Genomic DNA, 25,636 nt, shown 5'->3' with positions numbered 1-25,636 from the left:
TTAACCCCTGCATGACCCTGCAGACCAGCAGGTGGCTGGCACCACGGAGCGTCAGAGGCCACGTGGCATCGGGGATGAGAGCACACCAGCTCCTCGAAGCTTCCAGTCAGAGCATGAATCGCAAGCCCACACACTGACTCTGTCAAGGTGGGATCCAGCGCAAACTTCTCTGTAAAAAGCCCCTTTGGGTCCTGCCTCGGCCCAGGGCCCCGCGTTTCCAGGCAGGGCACCCCCACCTCCTGATACAGCCTGGGCCTGGGACACCTCACTCCACTAGCCCACACAAAGTCCTCTCCCCTCTCTCCCACATTGACACCCATTCCCTGTGCAGAGCCCTATGTCAATGGTCGCTTCTCCAGCCTCTCCCAGCCCCATCTTGCTGATCCTCGGGCACCGCGCACATCCCCCACCTCTGTCCATGCCCACACCCCTGCTGGACGCCTCCCCTCAACCCTGGCAGAGTGGAAGCCACAAAGCTGGGGAACGGGGGCGGCCAGGAGCCCTGGGAAGGTGTGCCATGACAAACACAGACACTTCTCCAGGGCAGCCCCCAGGCCTCCAGGGCCCTGCAGATGATGCAGATGCACCCCCACCTGCCAGCCCCTCCCGTCCTCTCTCTCGAGATGAAGCCGGCCTTGGCTCCCCCCACCCACCACCCCTCCCAGCAATTGCCATGGCAACAGGCTGGCCTTCTAATGAGATTAAGGGGAGCGGGCATGCTGAAGGCTGAGCTCTGTCCTCCTGCAAAGCCAAGCAGGCTTGGGGGCCATACTGCCGAGGGCCAGGGAGGAGCTGTGTGCTCTGAGCAGACCTTGGTTTCCCCCTCTCACCAAAAAAAGGCCTGCACAGTCTGGCCCTCTGCTCGCCACCAGCCAAGTAGGACGATGCCTCAGGCTGTTTGCAGTGGCACTTCCTCCTCCACTGGGTCAGCCCAACACTACGCACCTCAGCTCCACCTCCACGGGGATCACCTCCTCCACAGTTCACTGTCCAAAACCTCCTGATCGAGCACTGCCTGTCTCCTCTCGTCAGACCGTCAACCCCAAAGGACCCTGGCACAATGGAGGAGCTTGGTATCCACACGAGGAACCTGCTGTCCGGATGAACATGTGAGTATAGAAACAGTTGGCGGATGCACTCAGAGTCCCAGGCAGGGATGATTTTTCTCCTGCATCCACACGGGGAGTACCTGCCCCCTCTCAGGGAAACTGAGGCCCAAGGGAGAAGGGCCAGCTGCCCAAGTGCGCAGGCAAGGAACCACCCGCGCGAGGAAGGTAGCGAGTGAACGCCTTCTCGAGTGCAAGACACTTCGGGGACCAGAGCACAGAGCAAGACCCCAGGAGGTACACGCACCTGGCCCAAAGTCCTGCACCTCAATCCTCCCCTGGTGGAGCCTTCAGAAGGCTGCCAACGGCAGAAAGGCCCCTGAATGGGCCACCTGTAGGGGATGCTCCCTGAGACGAAGGGGCCAGAGTTTTGGCAGGTTCTCCCAGCAGCCACGGTGGCACGTGGACGGAGCCCCCGAGAACCCCTGAAAGGATGTGATTCTGAGTCACGTGGAGCTGCCAGTGGGTTTTCTGGGGTCACGGCTCCCTGACACGTGTGCATACCCCAGTCTGTGTGGCTACGTCCCTCCAGGTTCCTTCCAAGGCCTGACCCCAAGAGGTTCCCCAGTCTCAGCTCAGGCACGAGGCAGTGAATTTGGGGAGGGCAGACAGCCCCTCCCGGGCTCCACTCATCAACCTGGGCCCCGACACTGCACAGATGATTTCAAGTGACGTGTGCTGTGGACACCTCATTGAGGCCACAGAGGATGGACTCCAAACACCCCAGGCAGAGTCACCCCGGGGAAAGAAGAACCAAGGGCCGCTCGCTCCAACCAAGGACTCTCAGCCCCTGCCCTGTGGCCACTGAGAGACCAGCAGTGTGACCACTCATGTCACATGTCCATGGGACACACCATCTCTCCCATGGCTCCCCATGCCTCCCCAGCCCTCTCTGGAAAGGACCGGAAACCTGGGGTTCTGAGGGAGACAGCTGTGCACGCACAGGTGCCAAACCAAGAAGGCCCACGAGTGCTTTTTCTGTCTTCCTGAACTTTTTTATCAAAGTGAAATTAATATAACGTAAAATAAACCATTTTAACATGTACGATTCAGTGGCACACAGTTATATGTTATACATGAGGTCATACGCAACCATCACCTCCATCTAGGTCCAGAACACTTCCATCAACCCGAAAGGAGGCTCCATCCCGTTACCTGTCATTCCCTCTCCTCCTCTCCCTCCCCCACCCCGTGGCAACCACCAACCTGCCTTCAGTCTCTCTGGATTTGCCTGTTCCGGATGTTTCACGTAAGTGGAATCACATAACGTGGCTTTTTGTGACTGGCTTCTTTCACTTAACACAACGTTTTTGTTTTTGTTTTTGTTTTGTTTTTTAAAAAATAATGTCATACCCAACGTGGGGCTCAAACTCATAACCCCAAGATCAAGAGTCACTCACTCCGCTGGCTGAGCCAGCCAGACGCCCTCACTCAGCCCAGTGTTTCTAAGGTTTATCCATGTTGTAGCATGTGTCACTGCTCCGTTCATTTTTGTGGCCGAGTTATAGTCCATGATACAGATGGACCCCATTCCGTCCACCAGGTCGGCTGTTGAAGGACATTTGGGTCATTTCTGCCCTTTGGTGACTGTTGACTGGCGCTGCTGCGAATTGAACAGGCGAGTACACGTGTCTATTTGAATCCCTGTATTCAAGTCTCCAGGTATACAGCTAGGAGTGGAGTGCCCGGGTCACATGGTAATTCTGTATCTAGCTCGTTCAGGAACTGCCAGACTTGTCCACTGCACCATTTGACATTCCCACCAGTAGTGGTCAAGACTTCCATCTCTCCACACCCTCACCAACACTTGGTTTCTGCCACCTGATGAGTGTGAGGTGGTCTCCTGTAGTGGTTTTGAGTTGCATTTCCCCGATGACTAATGGTGTGGAACTTTGCACACACTTACTGGCCATCTGCGTATCACCTTTGCAGAAACGTCTATTTGAGTCTTTCGCCCATTTTAAAACCGGGCTGTTGGGGTGCCTGGGTGGCTCAGTCAGTTAAGCATCCGCCTCTTGATCTTGGCTCAGGTCATGATCTCAAGACTCATGGGTTCAAGCCCAGTGCCAGGCTCTGCGCTGACAGTGTGGAGCCTGCTTGGGATTCTCTCTCTCTCTCTCTCTCTCTCTCTCTCTCTCTCTCTCTCTCTCTCCCTCTCCCTCTCCCTCTCCCTCTCCCTCTTCCTCTCTCTCTCTCTGCCCCTCCCTCGCTCATGTTCTATCTCTCTCAAAGTAAATAAATAAGCATTAAACAAAACAAAACAAAACAAAACTAGGCTGTCTTTTTCTTGTTGAGTTCCAAGAGTTCTTTATATATCCTGGATATTAATCTCTCATTGGCTACGTGGTTTGCAAATATTTCCTCCCATTCTGTGGGTTGTCTTGTTACTTTCCTCGTGGTCTTCTGACACACAAACATTTTTAATGTTGACAGAATCCCATTGGTCTATTTTTCTTTTGTGCCTTATACTTTCAGTGTCCTGTCTAAAAACCCATCACCTTATCCAGGTCCGGGACTATTTACACCTATGCTCCCTTCTAGGAGTTTTAGAGATTCAGTTCTTACGTTTAGGCCTTTGGTACGCTGAGAGTTAATTCCCGTGTAAGTCTGCTGCTGCCCCACTCTCACCCACTGCCGGCCGAGAGGGCTCTGCAGCAGCGAGGAGCGCCAGGCTGGCCCCGCGGAAGCGTGCTGGTACGCTGGAGTTGCTCATCAAACGTCTGCTGGGCGCGGGAGGGAATGCTGAATGAATGAGGGAATGAATGAAAGCGTCACAGGCGTGTGGCCGAGCGTGGATTCCAGGCTGAGTCACCCCTGCCCCCGGCCCCCTGGCCGACTGAGACACTCCCCAGCTGCCTCCTCACTCGTTCCCAAAGTGTAAATACAGACCCAGATACACAAACACCGAGTGCGCCTCGGAATGCCTTTAATCAGGCTCTGTTGCCGCTGCCAAATTCCCAACCCTGGCTGAATCAGAGGGTCCTCTGTGAGCACGTCTTGTTTCCCTTGTTGGTGGCGGTTGTTGAGCACAGACGTTCCGGCTGGGATGTGTGAAGGGTCTCTCGGGGCCTGCGCGCAGCACAGCTGGCTCACGGGGGCCTCTTTCCCTGTGAAGGAGACCCCGGCCCTGCCAGCCGGCCGCGAGCCAGACCTGGGTGGGGACTTGCAACCGCTCTGAGACGGGGAGACACGGCTTCACCTTCATTTTGCAAGTGGGGGAACTGAAACACCGAAGGAAGCACAACGGGCCTGTCCCGAGGTCACTCAGCGAGAGGAAGGGGCCTCAGTTACAAGCCAGGGTCTTTCTCCCGCAAATCTCAACCTCCCACGGGCGGCCCGCAAGGCCCTCCCCTGCTTTCTGCCCCCGGACCCTTGCACCAAATTCATTCTTTTCTGGAACCTTCCATGGAGCTCCTTCTCATCATTTAGGTTTCAGCTCAAATATCGCTTCCCCCAAGAAGCTCTCCTTGACCCCCTACTTCTAAAATAACCCTCTGTGTTAACTCTGACCACCATAACTAAATACCACAGACTGGGCAGCTTGAACAACAGACACTTATTTCTCCCAGTTCTGGAGGCCAGGAGTCCGAGATCAGGGTGCCGTCTCTGTGAGAGCCCTCTTGCTGGCTTGCAGAAGGCCCCCTTCTCCCCTTCTCCCTGTGTCCTCACGCGGCCTTTCCCTGTGGTGCGTGTGGGTGGAGAGAACTCTCTCTTCCGCTTCTCATAAGGACGCCTGTCCTATTAGATCAGGACCCCACACTTATGACCCCAGTTCACCTTAGTCACTTCCTCCTTGCAGACCCCATCTCCACACACACTCACACTGGAGATGAGGGCTTCTAATAAATGTGAATTTAGGGGACACAATTCAGTCCACAGCACCCTCTCACGGATATGTTGCCTGCCTGTGTCTGTCCGGCGGGCCGGCTTGCCCAGACAGCTGGGGTCCTGCTTGTCAGGTCTCTGTGGGCACCTCAGGGATGAGTGCCTACCTCCAGGAAGTGACCGGGGAGAGCTATTATCTGGAACTGGAAAACTCAGCCTGAGTCCTCTGGGAACACCACCCACAGCCAGTCAGTCCCAGGCAAAGCCCAGGGGCCCCAGGAATGACCCAGCAGGAGCCCCAAGGGTCCCGGGTGGGGGGGCCTGTGGGGAGAAACCTTCTCGGGGCCTGGCCCTGGAGAGCCCAAGAGTCAGTGAGATGAGGGTGACAAGCAGTGCGTGCTCCTCCAGGGCTACAGGGCTACCAAGACACGATGGGTGGAAAGTCGGGGCACCATTTCCAGAATCAGTTGCCCAAATACAAAATAATGCACCTGCTCACCAGGGTCGCGGGCTGGCAGATGGACGACAGTGCTGGACAGCATCTCGGGCGGCTACAAGGGAATGTGACAAAGCAGGAACAGCCCAAGGTAAATCAGCTCAGCCCCTGTACTGGGCTGACCAGTGGCCCCCAAAATTCACACCCACCCGGAACCTCAGAGTGTGATCTTGTTTGGAAATAGTTTTTGCAAATGTAATCAGGTAAGACTCTTGAGATAAGGATACCCCGGATTTAAGGAGGTCCTTAAATCATACTACCAGAGGGGCACCTGGCTGGCTCAGTCGGTAGAGCGTGCGACTCTTGATCTCGGGGTGGTGAGTTCAAGCCCCACATTGTGTGTGCAGATTAGTTTTTCAAAAAGTCTTGAAAAAAGAAGAGGACACAGAAACAGGGAAAAGGCCACATGAGGATGGAGGCGGAGAGTGGGGTGACACAGCCACAGGCCAAGGAACCCCAAGGACTGCTGCAGCCACCAGAAGCTGGAGAGAGGTCTGGGACAGATTCCCCTCCGGGGTCCCCAGGAGGATCCAACCCTGCCCACGCCTTGATCTTGACTTCTAGACTCCAGAACCGTGAGAGAATAAACTTCTGTCGTTTGAAACTTCCCAGTTTGTGGTTCTTTGCTATGGCAGCCCCAGAAAACTAACCCACTGGGGCTCCGGGGGAGGCAGGGCCAATCAGAGCCAAGCCCAGGGCAGGTGAGGACCCTAAAATTAAACAGCTGGGGAGGGCCGACCATGGGGACCCTCAAAGAACAAGCTAGTAAGGGTCCGGGTAGAGGGAACAGCAGGGGCAGAAGCAGAGGCCCAGGGAGACAGGGACAAAAGACAAGGCCAGGTCAGCTCTGGGAGGAAGTCACTGCGGAAGGGCAGGGAGGGCGACACTGGAGCCCAGACCAGGACAGCACAAGGGATGGTGAATGCCCGGCTGGCAGCTCGGGGGCTGATGATACCACAGTGGGCTCACCAGGCAGGGGTGGCTCACCACAGTGGCAGCTGCAGAACGGCCCATCCCCAAGACACAGCTCCCTGTCGGCTCGTGGGAGCACTCGGCGTGACCTCACACCAACCCCACCCCCCCGAGACCCTAGGGGTCGCACCACGTGGAGCAACTGACCAATACCAGAGCTCAGCCCTGGCTACACATGCCTCCCTCTGGCCTGTGTCTGGGCACCACGTCCTACGGGGCCGGGGTGGGATCCAGCGAGCAAGGCCCGGGCAGCACGACTTGCCCCCCGCCGCAGCCCCTCACCCACATACCGACTGCAGGGCTGCGGCACATCAGTGTCGGACCCACAGGGGGCAAGGCACAGCAGGCCAGGAGGCTCCAGTGCCACTCACCCACCTCTGCCTTGTACGAGGCCAGGCAGGCCCAGGGGAGGCGTGAGGGCCCCAAGTGGGAGACGGGGTGGTACTTTGCGGGGTCCACACACGGCCCAAAAGCAAAGCCCAGTGCGGCCAGCAGAGCCAACTGCACATGCAGGCTGCCTGCTGCCGTCATCGGGTGGAGGCCATGGATGACCCTGGACTGTTGAGGTGGCTTTTTACATTTCAGATTATCTGTTCCCCCTGGTTCCACGTCATGGTGTCCACGGGGGAGGAGGCCGACTGCCCCACAGGGGACAGGATGACCAGCACATGAGAGCCACCCCACACCCCATCTGTCTGAGCGCCAGGTTCCCACAGCACAACGGCGCATGCTCATTGTTGGCCAGCATCTCCGGAGACAGGCGGCCGACCCTGGCACACATCAAGGCCCCGTCCAAAGGGCCAACAGCAGCTGGCTTCACCTGTGACTTCTGGAAGCTCTCCCGGCCTCCCAGGGCCTGCCCGGCCCTGGCCCAGTAAGAGGCTCCGGGGAGGTCACAGGGCTAGGGGGCTCATGCCCAGAGGGGCTTCGAGAATGAGGCAAACACAATCAAGTCAACTTCTAAAGAAGATCAGGCTTAAATAAGTTACTTGGAGCTGCCAGTTATGACTACGTTCTACTGTTACTTGCTTTCTGGTGCTGATAAGATCTAGATCTCTGATATTTTTAAGTCCAAACCGCTTGGACACTGCAGCTCCTTCCGGGTTTTGCTTACCCACAATTCATTCTGTACAGCTAATTAAGCTGAAGAAGCCTGGGAATAAAGTTTCGAACAAGGTTAATAAAGTTCCTTGCCTAATAACAGAGGGGCGGGGGGGAGAGAGAGGGGTGTCAGGACAATGTGGGTGGCAGGGCACCAGGGGAGGGGGTGTTTCTCCAAGAGCAGAAACCCTGACCCCAGAGGCTCTCTCCATCCACCCCGACTCTTGGACACTGTACAAGTTTTCTGGGGCTGCCATAATAAATGACCACAAACCAAAGAGCTTAAAACAACAGGAATTTATTCCCGCACCAGTCCAGAGGCCAGATGACTGAAATCAAGGTGTGGGAAGGATTGGATCCTTCTGGAGGCTCTGACGGAGAATCTGCCCCAGGCCTCTTTCATCTGGCTGCTGGTGGCTGCTGGTGGCTGCCGGCAGCCCACAGTGTTCCTGGGCTTATAGACACACCAGTCCAATCCTGACCTCTATCTTCACATGGCCTTCTGCCTGTGTGTCCCTGTTTTGTCTTCTTGTAAGGACACCAGTCTCTGGATTTAGGGCCCATCCTACTCCAGGAGGACCTCATGCTGACTTGATGACATCTGAAAGATCCTATCTCCATAAAGGTCTCATTCACAGGTTCCGGCTGGACATAAATCGGGGGGGTGGGGAGGGACCTACAGAGGTCCCATGCTAAGAACCTCCCACAATGGCCACACCTTAAAGCTCAAGCCCCAGTCTTTCTCCCATAGCCCTTGGGCCCCCAGGTGGCACTCTCCCCTCCTGAGTCTCCGTTTCTCCCACTGTCACCTGAGAGCTGAGGGGTGAAGCCAGGTGGCACAGGGATCCACCCAGCACACATCAGCCACAGCAGAAACAACTGGGATCTTGACAGGCAGGTGGTCAGCAGCATCTGCGGAGTCATTTGGCAGGGTCCGTATGGAGCCTGAACAACGTTCCTGCCCTCTGACCCAGTAATCCCACTTCTGGGAAGCTCTCCTGAGGGAGATCGTCCAAATAACAGATTTATGCGCAAAGATGTTCCTGCATCATCAGTCGTCAGAGCAAGGAGCTAAACTGTGCTGCAGGATCAGGCCAAGCCAGGGCGTAGCCTCTACTCTGGAGAAGTGCAGAGGACATGCCCCCCCCCCCCCCTCCGAGCTGGAGATGGATGGTAGGGAAAGCGCCCTCTGCTGAGATCAGTCCACGCGGGCACAGGCAAACCGAGGATAAGGCTGGGCCGCCCCCATCCCAGGACATCCCCTAGTGGGGCCGGACACTGAAGTACAGGGGGCCAGGCGGGAGAGCAGGGTAGCCAGCAGCCCCATAAATGCCCCCTGTAACAGGAAAGGAATTCTCCAGAACAAAAGAAGGGCTGTGGAGAACCACGTAACAGGGGTGACAGAGGCCACCTGAGTTCAAAGTGGGGCCCAACACTCCATGTTATCCCCCCAGGACAGAGACTGACACAAACTCAAAAATAAGCCATTGCAATGATCTGGACAGTGAGGGGTCCTGTGAGAATGGAGAAGGCTCCCTAGAGACCATGGGGAGGGACACGCCAGTTGGATGGAGCTGGGAAGGCGGTACTTGGGGTGCAGAGGTCCCACAGAGTTTAGAGAGGAAGTTCTCCCTACTCAGGCTGAGGGGCCTAGGGAGTGGTGGGTGATCTCACACATGGACAACTGCTCACAGACATCTGCCTGGTCCAGTCAGGACAGAGGGGCACCCCACGCTCTGGGTAGCCCTCTCCCCAAAAAGGGCACTAGGATGGTAGGGACAGGTAACTATAAGGCAATGTGAGTTGGGGGGTGGGTAGGCAACAGTCAGGAACACAGTAAGAGCAAGATCCAGCCAATGCCTCCCCCTGCTTCATGTGGGTGTCATGTAAGCACTCGATGTGGGTCAACTCAGGTACATGCAGTGGGTTCACTTGTATCCTTGAAAGCTTCTGTCCACATCCCCACCCCTGCAACTTGGGACTTTGACTTTATTCAGAAAAACAATCTTTACAGATATAAATTAAGTATCATGGGATGAAGAAATCTTCCTGGGTTGTGTGGGTGGGCACTCAACCAATGACAAGTGTCCTTATACGAGACACACAGGGACGAGGCCATGTGGAGATGGAAGTAGAGACTGGGGTCACATGTCACAAGCCAAGGAACACCAGAGCCCCCAGGAGCTGGAGAGGCCAGGAAGGATCCTCCCCTAGAGCCTTCAGAGACAGCAGGGCCCTGCTGACACCCTGACTTCAGGTTTCTGGCCTCCAGAATGGTGGGAGAATAAACTCCTGCTGTTTTAAGCCCCAACGTCCCCCCCCCTCCCCCCCCCCCCCCCACGCCCCCACTCCGGTCTCTGGTCCTTGTCACAGCAAGCCCAGGACGTGCAAACCACGGCTCCCCTGAGCCGGGACAGATGCCCACCATCTCCCTTTCCCAGGGGAAGCTGAGGCCAAGTGAGCGGTCTCTGAACCCCAACCTCATACCAGGAAACCCACTCTCCCCACCCTCCCCGCCCCAAGCACAGAGAGCACCTCATTACCTCTTTCGTTTCATGTGAAAATGAAATTGAATTCCAGCAAGCACAAAAAACAACATACCTCCACCCCAGCCCAAGACCTAACAGCTGTCACTACCTCGTCATCTCAGACGCTCCTCCTGCAAAGTGGTGGACGAGGGGGCCCTGAGAATGCCGCCACAGGCCTGTCTGTGCTTCCCTCCAGGTGATGCTGGATGTCATTACTGTTGATGCACTGACTCACGTCCTGCCTTCCAGGGGTTCTGAGGGGATGGCGGCCAGGTGGCAACCCTCTCACTCCATCTGGGCCCCGCATCCTTCCTCCTCAGGAGCCCCTCTGACCATCCAGAGCTCACAGCTCTTTTAGGCATCCCCAACTCCAAAGGGCCCTAAGGCAGGAAACACCAAACAGATAAGCACATGCCCCAGGGTTCCCCACAAGGTCCTCTGTGCAGCCGGCACCAAGCCTATTGCTGGGAACGCTGCCCTGCACCTGCCACATCACAAACATCGGACCCTTTAAACTGCAGTGTGGTGGCGCTACACGTCCCCAGGGGCCAGACAGCCCCACAGCTGGGTAGAGCTCTACACTTGCTGGCCTTGGTAGGATGGACGCCTGCCTTTCCCAGGGCCTCTCGCATCCATTCCTGGCTCACAGGGGCTCCTGGGGCAGGAGGACTGGGGCAGACGGGGATAGATGTGGGGAGACTGAACGTCAGAACGAAACCAATGTATAAACTGTAGAACCATTCGTAACTGCCCAAAGGCAGAAGCAACCCAACAATGAAGGGGTAAATAAAACATGGTCCGTCCATACAGTGGAGTATCACTCGGCCATAAAAAGGAAGGAAGCACTGACTCACGTTACAACACGGGTAAGCCTCAAAAACATCGTGCCGAGTGAAAGAAGCCAGACACAAAAGGCCACGCGGTGTATGATTCATTTATATGAAATGTCCAGAACAGGCAAATCCGTAGGGACAGAAAGTAGATTAGTGGGTGCCAGGGGCTAAGAGCGAAGAGGTAGGGGGAGCGGGGAGTGACTACTAATGGTGACGGGGTTTCTTTTCGGAGTGAAGAAAATCTGTAACTAGCCAGACATGGCTACAACACCACCGTGAATATACTAAATGCCACTGAACTGTTCACTTCAAAATGGTGCGTTTTATCTCGGTTTAAACATTGGTGGCTCTTGGCCATCCTTGGTGTTTCTTGGCTTGTGGCTGCATCACTGTAATCTCTGCCTCTGTCCTCATGTGGCCTTCTTAGAAGGACACAAGTCACTGGATTCAGGGCCCGCCCTACTCCAGATGATCTCATCTCCAGATATTCAACTTAGTCACATCCTCAAAGACCTTTTTTCCATCACATATTCTAGGGGTTAGAACCTGGACATATATGTTTGGGGGACACCATGCAACCTCCTCCACCGGGGTTGCTGTAAGGCTGCTGGGGAAGGGGCTGCCGAGCGGACACATGGCCCGTGTCTGTGGAGCACAGCCCAGTTCGTAATCACTTGACCTCAGTTTCCCCAGCTGCAACATGGGGCCGGGAGTGCCTCCCTGGCAAGATGGTGGGGCGGTCAGTAGGATTCTCACACAAGAAGTGTCACACGGTGCCTGGGACACGGAAAGCCTATGCACAGACACCAGGGGCCCGCCGTGCACGTCCACAAAACCCACAGCTCTGCGCCCAAACACTAGAGACCCCCGCCCACCTTCAGCTGAGCCCCTGGCCTCACCGTGACCCAGGTACACTCGTGTGCTTGAATGTAAGGTGGGGTACGTCACTGCACCTCTAGGGGAGCTGGAGCCTCGCTGATGGCCAAGGGACCTGCCTGGCAGAGGGTCTGCAGTGGGCTGAACGGTGTCATCCCAAAATATGCATCCACCTCCTAACCCCTGTACACATGGGAATGTGACCTTATTTGGAGATGTCTTTGAAGAGGACGTTAAGACAAGATCACGTAGGAGTCGAGTGGGCCCTAATCCTATGACTGACTGGTGTCCGTAGAAGAGGAGGAGAGGCTGACACAGACACACGGACACACAAGGAGAAGACCATTTGGAGGCGGAGGCAGAGGCAGAGATTGCGGTGGAGCAGCCACAAGCCGAGGAACGCCACAGCTCCCGGAAGCTGCAAGAGGCAAGGAAGGGTCTTCCCCGAGGGAACCTTCAGAGGGAGTGCGGCCCTGCCAACACCTTGATTTGGGACCTCTGGCCTCCAGAACTGTGAGAGAATACGCTTGTGTGGTTTAAGCCCCCCGCTTGGTGGTTATTTGTTACGGCGGCCCCAGGACACTAAGATGGGCACAAGACCCTACCCATGCACGTGTAGAGAAAACTCTGAAACGTGTCATTTCTCCGCCTTGACTCTGAACACGCCCCTCGGTGAACGCAGCCCCTGCAGCGGGCGACCACACGTCTCTACCTGTAGCCGAGGGAACAGACCCCTTGCAGCCTGATGCTGAATCTCGCCACCAACTGGGTAACACAAATCACCAGCCGGAACGCCGGTCACGAGAAGCAAGCGGCCCCTCAGCCCAGGCAGGGAGCCAGACAGGGACACCTGCCTCCGTAACAGGTCCTGCGTCCCACCTTGAAAACCTCAGGCTGAGTTTCTGACAGGGGCCCGACGTGCCTCGGGGGAGTGGGGTCCCAGACTCGGCAAGGAAGTCAGCATTTCTCTTGCCAGGGGGTCAGAGCCCGCGGGCCTCCGGTATCACAGGTGCCACAGGGCGGTCTGCCAGCAGCTGCCTTGGGCTGATGGCAAACAAATGCCTTTCGAAAATGGCATCCACATGCTGACACACGGCCTTGCTCGGGTTCTGGGTTGAAACCACCTCTTGCGAGCAGCTCCTTCAATGCTGCCTCCCCCCAGGATGGCTGGCAGGGGCCCCGGGAAGATAAGACAAAAGCGAGATGCCCTCATTACCATGGGCCCAAAATAGCTTTATGCTCCATTTTTTAGACATAGCACAACTATGGAGTTACATAATAACAATGAGAGCCATTTTGTGGTCCAGACCCACTCTGTGCCCCTTGGGTGCCTGCCCTGAGCCCCCCAAGCCCCCACATATCCTGGGCAGCAACTGCTCCAGGCATGGGGACAGGGCAGGGTTGGCCCCTTCACTGCCTCACCGCCCTCAGACCACATGCTCGGCTTGGTGACGTGGGCCCTGCACAGAAGTGTGTGTGGTCCAGTGGACACTTCCCACAATAGGCCTCACCATGGAGTAACTGTGACCTGTCCAAGGCCATGCCCCCCAGGGAAGAGAAAGCAACGACAAGGATTCAGAAAGGTGAACACCGTGGTCTTATGGGGAAGAGACCACTGGTGGCTCCGGTGGCTGGACAGGTGACATGGCAGAGAGACTGTGAAGAGGTCGGGCCACAGGGATAGCCAGGACAGTCTGGAGCAAGGCCTGAGTGCTGGACTGGGGAGCTGAGGCCCTGGCAGGGGGACACTGCAGAGTCTCCTCAGACCCCCCCTCTCCCTCTCCCCCTTGTCACTTCTGTGAGAAAATCCCAGCAGCTCAACCTCCAGGGCCGTGTGTGACCCTCTCCCTGGTCCCAGTCCGTGTCATATCACACCAGGACACCCACACAGCCTCCTCCCCAGTTCTCCTGCCCGAAAGCCTTCTCTGCACACGGCTGCCAGGAGCCCTTCCTTTCCTTTTCTCGATTAATTACGTTCAAGTCACCTCACCCTCCTGTTTTAAACACACCAGTAGGTTGCCATCCTATTTAAAATAAAACCCGACCCCAGTTTGGAGGTTCTGGAACAAGTTAAACTGAGTTACCACAGGACACGGCAATTCCACTCCTCCGTATACATCACAACAAAATAAAGACTAATGTCTACATCCACACGTCCACACACGTGCTCACAGCAGCCAAAAGATGGAAACAACCCAGGGGTCCATCGATGGAAGAACAGATAAACAAAACACAGTCCATCCGTACAACGGGACGTATTTATTCAGCCATGAAAAGGAATGAAGCTCTGAGACACGCTACAATGGGGATGAACCTCGGAAACATCGTGCGGAGTGAAAGAAGCCAGTCATAAAAGACCACGTGCTTCATGATCCCATTTATACGAAACATCCAGAACAGGTAAGTTCATAGAGACAGAAAGCGGATTCGTGGCTGCCAGGGGCTGGGGGTGGGGGGTAAGGAGTGACTGCTCAAGGGGACAGGGTATCCTCTGGGGGTCACAGAAATATTTCAGGATGAGATAGTGGTGACGGTTGCACAACACTGTGAATGTACTGTCATTCAGTTGCTCACTTTAAACGGCTAATTTTATGTTACCTGAAACTCACCTCCATGATAAATAGATCATCAATGAAAATCAAACCTGACCCCACCGCCAGGCTGGCTGGGCCATGCCATCCTCTCCCTTGCCCCCTGCCCCACCTCCTGGGTCGTCGTCTTGCTCCCGGAGATGGCCGAGTCCCTCTCCCCTCAGGGCCTCTGTCTGTGCCAGCCCCTCCTCCTGCCTGAGCTCCCCCCCAGCTCTGGGGATGGCCACACCCCACCCTGGGGTGGCGTGCCGAGCCCCCTCCTCCAAGAAGCCTTGCCTCACCCCAAAGCCGCATCTGCTGCCTACCCAGTGCGCGGCCCTGACCCGTCCCTTGGGCCCAGGAGGACCGGAGCAGTGTCCACAGCTACCTGGGGTCTAATGGGGGATGCCACCGAAAAGAGGAACACGATGTGTTCAGACACACCCAGGTGCCCAATGCAAACACACACACACTCTCGTGTGCACAGCTGTTCACAAATACGTGTGCTCACTCACTCGTGAACATGGACATGCGTGCATTCACGTCCTCCCCCAGGACTGCGTCTCTCACTGTCGCACCCCCGACTGGCTCCCACATCTGCTCTAGCACCAGGCCCAGCTGTCACCCTCTCCCACCTCGATCCACCTGGTCCAAGCCCCACCATCTCTGGCCCCACAAATGTATAAGCCTCCTGCCTGCGTGCCCAAATCAATTCTGCAGCCTCCAGTCCTCTCTGCAGCTGGCAACCAGAGTCCCGCCAAACCGCCAACCTGAGTAGGTAGGTCCTACAGCGCCTCTCCTCACTGGACCTTCTGGTCCTCACTTCCCCAGCAGCCTCTACCAACACACAGGCCCTGCTCCCCACCACGCACCCCTGCCCTAGGCTCCAGAGGAGCTGCATCCCGGCACCACCTCCAACAATGATCCTCAGAACAACGATCTGCGGGACCCACGAGGGTGGACCACGGCTCACCATGGAATGAATAATCCTCAGAGCCCCCAAGGCTTCTCCCTGCCTGCAGCCCGACATGGGACCTGGCCCTCAGCATCATTCCCCCTCGGTGACCACCCCCCCCCCCCCCATCACACAGCTGCACACGTGCCCGGGGTTATGATTGCAAGAATTCAGGTGGCAGTTCCAAAGAGCAGCAAAGCGGAAGCTACAGTAGGAAGGAGTACCAACCACGGCAAACCCGACTAAGGAACGCGATACGGCGCTGAGCAATGCTGGCTTACTCGCTCCTCTACTGAGACAAACCTCAAAACCCAGTCCAACTCAGAGAGACGCCAGCCCTGAGGGTCCATGTGAACACAGGCAAACAGCACTCTAGTCTGGGATACAAAAATACCATGACAAGAGCAAAGGTGCACGGGTATCCTGGAGGGTGTCAGGTGATCGAGGGGGAAGCGGTATCCCCCGTGCTGGGATCAGAGCTTTCACTGAGGTGTTGCCTCATGCACGTATCTTTCTGTTGTGAGTTGAATTATGTACCCCCAAAACGAGATGTCCAAGTCCTAACCACTGTACCTGCAATGTAACTTCGAAAATGGGGTTATTTGCAGATGTGATCAAGTTATGACAAAGCCACGATGGAGTGGGGTGAGCACTAACCCAATGATGGGGGTCCTTATAAGACAGGACAGACATGGGGCGCCTGGGTGGCTCAGTCAGTTAAGACTCCAACTCTCGACTTCGACTCAGGTCATGATCTCACGGTTCATGAGATTGAGCCCCGCGGCGGGCTCTGTGCTGATGGCATGGAGCCTGCTTGAGTTCCCTCTCCCTCTCTCTCTCTGCCCCTGCCTTGCTCATGCTCTCTCTCTCTCTCTCTCTCTCTCTCTCTCTCTCTCTCTCAAGATTAAACAAATAAACTTAAAAACAAAACAAAACAAAACAAAACAAAACACCAAAAAGGATGATAGGACAAAAAGGAAGGTGGAAACTGGAGAGATGTGGCTACAAGCTGAGGACGCCCAGAGCCACACCAGAAGCTGGAAGACACAAGAAGGCTCCCACCCGGAGTTCCCAAAATGAACCGACCGGCCCTGGCGACACCTTACTTTCAGACTACTGGCCTCCAGAATATGAGACAATAAATTCCTGTTTTAAATCACCGGGTTTGTGGTCATTTGCTGCGGCGGCCCCAGGAAACTAATAAACACAGTGCCTGAACTGTCCCTGAACACTCCCAGGGGACCCTCCGCAAGACTGCCCTCCGCCTGTGTGCCCCAGAGCACAGTGGGAGCAGGAGGGGCCCTGCCCTCAAAAGGCACTGAAGGACGGTAAGGAAGGTGCAGGCAGCAGGCAGCAAGATGTGGCCAGGGGGATGGAGACCCCTGAGGTCATCACCACCTCTCAGAGTTGGGAACGATGCCCCAATCGTGCCATCCTGAAAAGCTGAAAACTCTGCAGAAACCCTTCTGATGAGCGTGGTACAAGCCCACCAGCAGTGACATCTGATCTGTGGATGGAAGGCTGCCTCTGTCTGTTCTCAGAGCATCAGTTTTGCTGCAAACAAATTACCAGGTCCATACCATGAGGCTGCCCAAACTCTACTGAGGGTGCTCCCTAATGTCTGCATGTACACTATGCCATCGTCCTAGAGATGGAACCAGTATGATTTCTGGAGCACCCGTGACCCCTTGCTTCAGGAGGTCTGCCTGCGTGAATGGCTTGCCTAGCATCGTGGCCCAGGCTGGAAGCCAGTGGGGAGTCGTGTGGGCCCTGGCGAGCACTTCCACTCCGAGGCCTCTGGGTGGGCCCCAGTGCGAGCAGAGGAAGCCAGCACAGGCCGCCCACAGGAGGCACATGGCTGCTATTTTCAGGGTGGGTTTCCACACTCACAGGCCCTCCCTCTAGGACAAGGAATGGACTGTGTGGGTATGGGGCACAGCTAAGCTGGGGACTCACGGGCAGCCATGGCACAGGCATCCAGGAGCAACCCCTGGGTACACAAAGGGGTTCCCCACTCTGGTCCATGCCCTGGGGCTCTGCCCTGGGCGTACTCTGCAACATCCCTGGGCCTTCGCTTCTTAGCACACGAATGGAATATTCCAGATGCACCAGGGCAGAAATCCCAGCCTTCATCGATTCCTTGGACACTGAACTAAGACTAACCAGCAGCGAGCTTTACAGTTACAGGGCCATGAGCAAATGCCACAAACCTTGACAACGTAAAGTAGTAACACGGCCAATAGAATCAGGAGTGAGTGGGGAGTGGAGGGGAGACCCGTAAGTGGGCACAGAACCCCAGCTCCCAAGGAGGGATGCAACCAAGAACACAGAAGAAGTGGTTTACAAAACCAGTCTGCTCTTGGAAGACCCTCAAAAAGTGAAAACACAGAATTACCACATGACCCAGCATTTCCACTCCTAGATATAGACCCAAAAGAACTCAGGCGTCCAAACAAAAACTTACACACACATGTTCACAGTAGCACTCGTCACCAATTGTCAAAGAGTGGAAACAACCCAAGTGTCCATCCATGGATCAGTGGACAAACAAAACGTAGTTTGGCCATGCAATGGAATATTACTCAGTCATAAAAAAGAATAACGAAGCCCTGACACAGGCTACAATGCGGACAAACCTCAAAAACATCACACTGAAAGAAGCCAGACACAAAAGGCTGTATGTTGTACAATCCCATTTATGCGAAATATCCAGAACACACAAATCCATACAGGCAGCAAGAGGTTTCCAGGGGCTAGGGAAGGGAGGAGGGATGTGACTGCTAACAGGGACCAGGCTCCTTCTGGGGTGATGGAACTGTTCTAGAACCACAGTGAGGTGGTGGTTGTACAACGCCGTGAATGTACTTAATGCCACTAAACTGGGTCACTAAAAAATGGTGAATTTTATGTTACGTGAATTTTACCACAATAAAAAAATACAAACAAGAAATGAAAAGCATTCTCAACGTCCTGGCTCAGGACAAAGCACACATCAGCGTGAAGGTGAGCAGCAGGCAAGGCCCAGAGTGTCTCATCTCAAGTCTGTGCCTTTGGGACAACAGCATAGGTAGGGAACTGTCACCGAGCACAGTGTCCCTGCCCTCAGAGCAGTATCACCAAACTGGGAAGCCACTATGGCCCTATGTGTGTACCCAGAAGAAGAGCATGGCCTGTCAGAGACCCTCGGCCACGTGGCTTCTTGGCCACTGCACATCCCCTCTGCAGGCAGCCCAGGAGTGGGCGGATCCACACGGCACCCGTGCCAGGGGTGGCACGGCCGCCTGTCCACTGCAGCCCAGACAGCCTCGGGGTCCACGGGCCCACATCAGAGCCTGCAACCTGGCAGGCAGGAGCACGGTGGCCGCAGCTGCGGCCTTCCTGAGGTCTGAGAAGCATTTTAAAGAATGTGAACTGGTGGCCAACTTTTAAATTTTTTTTTTGAAATTAACTTAAACATCAGAACTGCTGGCTTCTCCTGAAACACCAGAAGTGCCAACAACTCAGGGCCTGGATTCCTGGCTGGTGAATTTTTATCAGACAGAGCAGGGCCAGGCATAAAGGCACCATGGGTCCCCTCACACCCCACACCCAACCCCAGGCCTCCAAGAGGGTCGGCACAGCCTGAGGTCACCCAGCTGGCCGCAGACCCAGGGCCTCCAAGCCTAGCTCATCCCTGCTGCCCTCACTCCAGCTGCGTGGCCTGACCCAAGGCCTGGAGGGAGGAAGCCCCCACCCCACCCTAAGAAGCAGGCCAACTGGGACGGGAAGGTGTGGAGCTAGGATGCTGCATGTGGGCCAAGCAAGGCCCGGAATGCAGGTCTCACCCTGAGCCAAAACCCCAAAGAAATCCACTGTTGCCTGTTCAGCATTTAACCATTAGCAGCCCAGCCCTGAGTGGATGCCAAGAGGCCTGCAAAGCCCTAAGGAGGGGACAGCAATGAAGGCAGAGGGGTCAGCAGCCAGGCCTAGGCATAGGCTTGCTCAAGAGCCAGAGGTTCCTCAAGGGCAGCCCACACTACACCCACACCAAAGCACCCACCTGAGAATAGCTCAACACACAGCCCAGGAGCCCAGGCTGCTCACACCGGCTCCTGTCTTTGCCCTCCAGCAGTCCCTGAAAATCCTGCATGTCTGGCCCAGCCATCAGGGCCAGTCCCCTCCAAGGAGGGTCCACAGGGCATTGCCTGGGGCCAGCAGGATGGGAGACCTGGGCGGGCAGTTGGAGACAGAGGGAGCCCATCACCCAAGGGTGCTAGAAAGGAGGCTGGCAGGGGAAGCCAGCAGGCCCATGCTGGCTGGGGATAAGCTCTGCAGGCTCATGAGCTTGCCCCAAGCATAAAGCACAAACAGGTCCTGGTGTGCTCCAGGCAGAGAGACCAGTGGAAAAGAAAGAAGGCTGAGGATTTCCGAGTGAGAAGGCCTGTGCTGAAAACAAGCAGGAAATGGGGGGGGGGGGGGGGGGGCGCGTGGGGGGAGCAGGCAGGTGGCCAAGGAGGGGACACGAGCTGGGAAGAGGACTCCAGGCAGGAGGCCCAGCGAGTGCAAAGGCCCTGGGGTCAGAATGAGCACGATGGGGGGAGGACCAACATGGAGGGGACAAGGGGGCCAAACCGCCCACCAGTAAGCAAGGAGGTGGGGGGAGGAGGGCTCAGAGCCTTGTGGGACCTCACTGAGTATGATGAGAAGCCACTGCAAAGATTTAAGCCAAAGTGACCTGAACCACCTTCCCCTGCATAGAGTCCTCTGTGCTGGGAGGAGCTGGATTGAGGGGCCAAGTGGGGTAGGCAACATGGGAGTGGGTGGTCCATCCTTGGCCGATGGGGCACAGACCAGATGGGGATGGGACCCCTGACCCCACTGCCTCCCAGGATGGGGCCCAATGAGACATCTGGACAGGTAGTTACTGTCTAGGTACAAGGAAGACTGCCTAGGCAGATAGAACCTGGGAACACTGGTCCCAGAGACTGAGTACTCCCAGGTCGCACCCCTGGATGTACTTATAGCTTCCCAAAGGGTCCGAGGACGGTGTCCACAGCCTCTCTGAACACAGCCCCTGCCTAGGACACTCTGTCCCTCTCTCATCCCCCATGCAGGTGCTAGACATCCTTCCTCCTGATGTCTCCCTCCTTCATATCCAGCCCCAACTCAGACCATGTGGCTAGTAGATAATTATGAAAGGTGTTGCAGCTCTTCTCAGTTCCTGTCACTCTACCTGTCCCCTCAACCGGAGGCTGTGCCCACTGCTGTAGGCTTCCCACTGCCACACTCGGATGAAGTCCATCATGCCTGCAGGAACATGAGGCCAAGCCAGGGGCACTCCCAGCATCCTGTCCCCTTGGCTCTACCTTCTCACGCCCACGCACCCCACAACAAGCCTCTGCAGCTGCCGTGCCCCCTACCAGGTGCACCTTCTCCTACTCCCCGGGCAAACCTCACTCAGGGTACCGCTGTGCTCAATATGGCTGCCCCATGCCCCATCCGGCACCTACTGCTCCAGAAGTGGCTGCCACACCTGAACCTCCAAGCACCCAGCAGGCTCGGAGCAGGTACCGGTCAGACGTTTGTTGACCGGAGGAGCCTCTCCAGCCTGGCACCCGTGGCTGCCCTCATAAGGGACGCCCTCCCTCATCCTGCTGCTCCTCCTCCAGCCTCTGCCTTGTGATCCCCTCCTAGCTCTTTCGAACATGATTCTGCGTGGATTCAGGCCTCTGCGCCCCTCATGTGTCACCCCATCTGGGGAGGCCCTGAATGCCAAATCAGCCAGCAGCTCACGAGCGCCACCTGCCCCTGCCCTCAGAATGCTGTCCAATGCTGAGGAACCTCCTCTATCCCAGCAGTCCCCACCAATCCTCCCCTCCACACTCCTGCTCCTCCTGGCCCGGGCCAGTGGCACCATGGTCTTCTTGTGTCGCAGCCTGTGCCTCCCTCAGGCTTCCCACACTCACTGGCCTGGCAGGCACCTCTCAGCTCCTGAGTCCCCCAGGACCCTATGCCTTCCAAAGCCGGTCTCTTGCTCCCCCTGACCAATCTTTTCTCAAGCTCTGCCTAAGACTCAAAGCTAATCTTGGGTCTGCCCCTCCCCTACCCCATCAGCTAGTTTCTGGATCATGTCCAAGCTCCCCAGCTTGGCTCTTGCGGCCCTTCCAGATCTGACTCCCACCCCTCTCTCTCTTCTCTCGCCACTCACCCCCTACCCAGATTCACCTTATAGAACAGTCATGCCCCTGACAATCCCCCTCCAAGCTTCTGTGCCTCCATACATGTCATTCCTCCTCTTCCCAAAGACCCTTCCCCTCTCTACCTCCCTCCTGTCCCACCACAGAGCTCTCCTCTTCCAGGCAGCCCTCCCAGCTTGGCCCCACCCTCCTGTAGCCTCTTCTCTCCTCTAAGTCGGTAGCCTCTGCAGGGCAGTCAGCAGACACAACTTCCTACATAGAGCACCAACTGCGCACAGGTATAGTCCTAAGGGCTATCCATGCACTGACACAGATGACCCCCTCCACGAGTGCACCTGAGGAGTCACGATGGGGAATCTGACAGGACCCGGGTATATGCTTGCCCAGCGTCACACAGCTGGGAGGAGGACAGCAGGACTTCATGTTGTTAAGAGGCAATACTGCCCAAAGTAATCTAGAGTCAATGCAACCCCTATCAAAATCCCAACAACGATTTTTGCAGAAAGAGAAAAATCTACCATAAAATTCATATGGATCTCAAAGGACCCTGAATAGCCAAGACAACCTTTAAAAAAAAAAAAGAAAGTTGGCCGACTTAACTTCCTGACTTCTAAACTTACTACAAAGCTACAGTGATAAAGACAGTGTGGTACTGGCATAAAGACAGACATAGAAACCAACGGCATAGAAAGCCCCGAAATAAACTCTCACATACATGGTCAAATGATTTTTGACAAGGGAGCCAAGACCATTCAAAAGAGAAAGGACGGTCTTTTCAACAAGCGGTGCTGGGAAAACTGGATCTCCATAGGCGATGAACGGAGTTGGACCGACACCTTATTCCATATATAAAAATCGACACGGATCAAAGGCTGAAAGCTAAAACTATAAAACTCAGAAAAAAAAAAAAAAACAGAGGAAAGACTTAATAACATTAGATTTGGCAATGACTTCTTGGCTATAACACCAAAAGCATACTCCACAAAAGGAAAAATACATAAATTGGACTTTATCAAAATTAAAAACACTTGTGTAACAAAGGACACAATCGACACAGCGAAAAGGCCCCGTTCTCATGGAACGCGAGAAAACATTTGCAAATCATAAATCGGATAAGGGATTAATATCCAGAACGTCTACAGAACTCCTAAAACTCAACAACAAAAAGCAAATCAAAAACGGGCAAAAGACTCGAATAGACATTTCTCCAGAGAAGATCTACAAATGGCCACAGGCACATAACAAGACGCTCAATGTCACTAGTCATTAGGGAAATGCATATCAAACCACAATGAGATACCACCTGACACCCATAACGATATAATAAAAAACACTGGAAGACAACAAGTGGTGAGGATGTGGAGAAACTGGAACCCTTGTACCCCGCTGGTGAAAATATAAAATGGTGCAACTGCTGTGGAAAACGGGGCAGTTCCTCAAAAAAAATTAAACAGAGAACTGCCATATGATCCAGCAATCCCACTTCCGGCTATATACACCCTGGAAGCAGGGATTGGTTCACCCGTGTTCACAGCAGCCGAAAGGTGGAAGAGACCCAAGTGCCGACCGAAAGGTAAGTGAATAAACAAAATGTGACACATACATACAACGAAATATCATTCAGCCTAAAAGAGAAAGGAAATTCTGACCCACGACGACACCGACGCGTCCTATAACACTGAGGACAGCGTGCTCAGTGAATTAAGCCCATCACAAAAAGACAAATACTCCGAGTCCACTTATATGAGTGGTCCGATACACAGAGACAGGAAAGTAGAAAAGTAGGAGCCAGGGGCAGGGGGAGAGAGGACGAGGAATTAGTGTTTAATGGGGACAGAGTTTCAGTTTTGCAAGATGAAAAAAGTTCCGGAGATGGGGATGGGAGCACCACAATGTGAACGTATTTTATGCCCCTGAACCACACATTTAAGAATAATTAAGATCAGTAGGCCCCTGGGTGGCTCAGCCGGTTAAGCGTCCAACTACTGATTTTGGCTCAGGTCATGATCTCACAGTTCTTGAGTTCAAGCCCTGCACCAGGCTCTGCACTGACAGTGTGGAGCCTGCTTGGGATTCTCTGTCTCAAAATAAATAAATTGACTTAAAAAATTAAAATAAGGGGCCCCTGGGTGGCTCAGTCAATTAAACATCCGACCTCAGCTCAGATCATGATCTCACTGCTCATGAGTTTGAGACTCTGCTGATGGTTCACAGCTTGGAGCCCGGAGCCTGCCTCAGATTCTGTCTCTTCTCTTTGCCCCTCCCCCACGCGTGCCCTGTCTGTCCCCCTCTCTAATATAAATAAACATTAATTTTTTTAATTAAAATAAAATAACAATTTTTAAGATAATAAATTTTATGTATGTTTTACCACAATTTAAAAAAAGAAAACTATAAAAAGACAATTGGCACTATGGGATTCCTGCCCAAAACCCACCACCTCAGCTCAACTGCAAGAAAACACCAGAAAACCACCCTGAGCAACAAAAAGATAGAGCGGTTCTCATCAAGGGGCTGAAGGTCACAGATGACACAGAAACCCTAAGCAGTGGCCCTGGATCAGAGACCAAGGACACACGACGACCAAATGCGACATGGGAGCCTGGACGGGATCCTGGGCCAGAAAAAGGTCACGCTGGTGGACATCTGGGGAAATCCAAAGGCAGTCCAGAGTCTAGTTAATAGAACCGTGCTGACACCCACACTGACACGTGACATGTTCAAGGTGGTGAGGAGGTAATGAAATGGTCTGTGCTTCTCGCTGAATCCAAAACTATCTCAAAAGAAAAAGTGAAGAGAAATGAATAAGCCCACTGCCCACCCCCCCCAAACAAATCTGAACAGCCATGTGGTGGCATCTGTCACATGCCAAACCATGGCCCATGGGTGCAAAGGGTGAGACCCTGCCCTCACAGCTGTCCCACGGGGCACCCTGATGCCAGTCAGGCACAGAGCTGTGTCCTAATCCGTACAACTCTACAGATGGGAAACTGAGACACGGAGAAGTGGAGTCATTTGAGGGAAGCCAGCAGAGGCAGGGCTTGAGCCAGAGAGAGCCACTTGGCTAGTCGCTGGGGTGATGGGGGGGACACAAGTGGCCTCCAGCAGGGCCCTGTTATGGACCCTCAGGGCTCCTCCCTCTGCAAGTGCTGAGCCAGCGGTGAGGGAATTAGCATCTCCTTGCCACCTGCAGGCAAAGACTGAGGCTGCCGGGCCTACAAATCACTCCCGGGGCTGTGCATTGATTCCGTGATGATTTAATGAGCCGCTCCCGTCCTAATTACAGCTATCAAACCCCGCCTGCCTGGGAGGACAGAAGGAATGGAGAAAGCACGATGCTCACAGGTGCAAAAGGACCCATAGAAGAGGGCAGCAGGAGCTGGTCTCTTCAGTTACTTGAGAAACACTGAACTTACTGAGAAAAGCTTTTTAGCCAGGCTGGGCGTGGACACAGTGACCCCTTTGCGAGACATGCTCTGCCGCCCCACGTCCCCAGCCCCCCCAGCCCTCGGGTCAGAGGACTGGCTGGCCCTGCAGAGCTAGCCCCAGGCACTCTGCCTGGCTGGGCCGACACTTCCTCCCAGAGATTTCCAGGCAAATGACCAGCTGGCAGTCACCCCCCCCCCCGCCCCCCACCCCCCCTGCGCCCAGGTGAGCTGTGTCAGATGCACGGAAGAAACAGGAAGTGCTTTAGGTTTTCTGTTTTCAATTTTCATCAGTTTTCAGACATAAATGATTTTTTTTTTTTAAGGGAAAAAAAGGTGTGGCGGAGAGCTTCCCTGCAAGCCCAGCAGCAGGGAAGGCAGGCTGCAAAAGTTCTCAAGGGACTCCACCCCTGGACAGGGAGCCCTAGGCAATGAGGGAGAGACCATGGAGCATTTAGGCTGTATCTGGGAATGAATGCTGGTCCACTAGCTGACTCAGGAGGTCTGTCCTTCCAGGCAGAGACTCACCTCTCTGGACAGAATGCCACACCCCAGCTTTGGGTTGAAGCCCCCATGACCAGTGGGGTGTCAAGCTGGGACCACAGAGAGAGGAATTTACGTATGAAATTAGGACTCCGGGTCTCTTGCAAAAATGCCTTTCCTCAGTACAGGGGCCACCAGAGCACAAAGTCAAGGCTATTTAATATACCGCCCCCCCCCCCAACCTCATCATCTGCCTGGGGAATCAGATTCCTGATTCTTAGATGAAAGAA

At 54.9% G+C, this 25,636-nt stretch overlaps 1 protein-coding gene and 1 long non-coding RNA gene across 10 annotated transcripts in view; one reads left to right on the top strand and one right to left on the bottom strand.

Moving 5' to 3' along the window:
• CRTC1 (CREB regulated transcription coactivator 1) overlaps positions 1 to 25,636 on the bottom strand; it is a 71,191-nt gene that overhangs the window by 34,522 nt on the left and 11,033 nt on the right. The window lies entirely within an intron of this gene.
• LOC122214204 lies at positions 53 to 2,243 on the top strand. Its single transcript, XR_006199788.1, has 3 exons — positions 53 to 147; positions 1,033 to 1,109; positions 1,639 to 2,243. It is a non-coding gene; the product is annotated as an uncharacterized LOC122214204 (long non-coding RNA).

The sequence above is a fragment of the Panthera leo genome, chromosome A2 (assembly GCF_018350215.1).
Source record: "Panthera leo isolate Ple1 chromosome A2, P.leo_Ple1_pat1.1, whole genome shotgun sequence".
NCBI lineage: Eukaryota > Metazoa > Chordata > Mammalia > Carnivora > Felidae > Panthera > Panthera leo.
The sequence above is the reverse complement of the archived record's forward strand: the minus strand, read 5'-3'. Positions and strand labels throughout refer to the sequence as shown.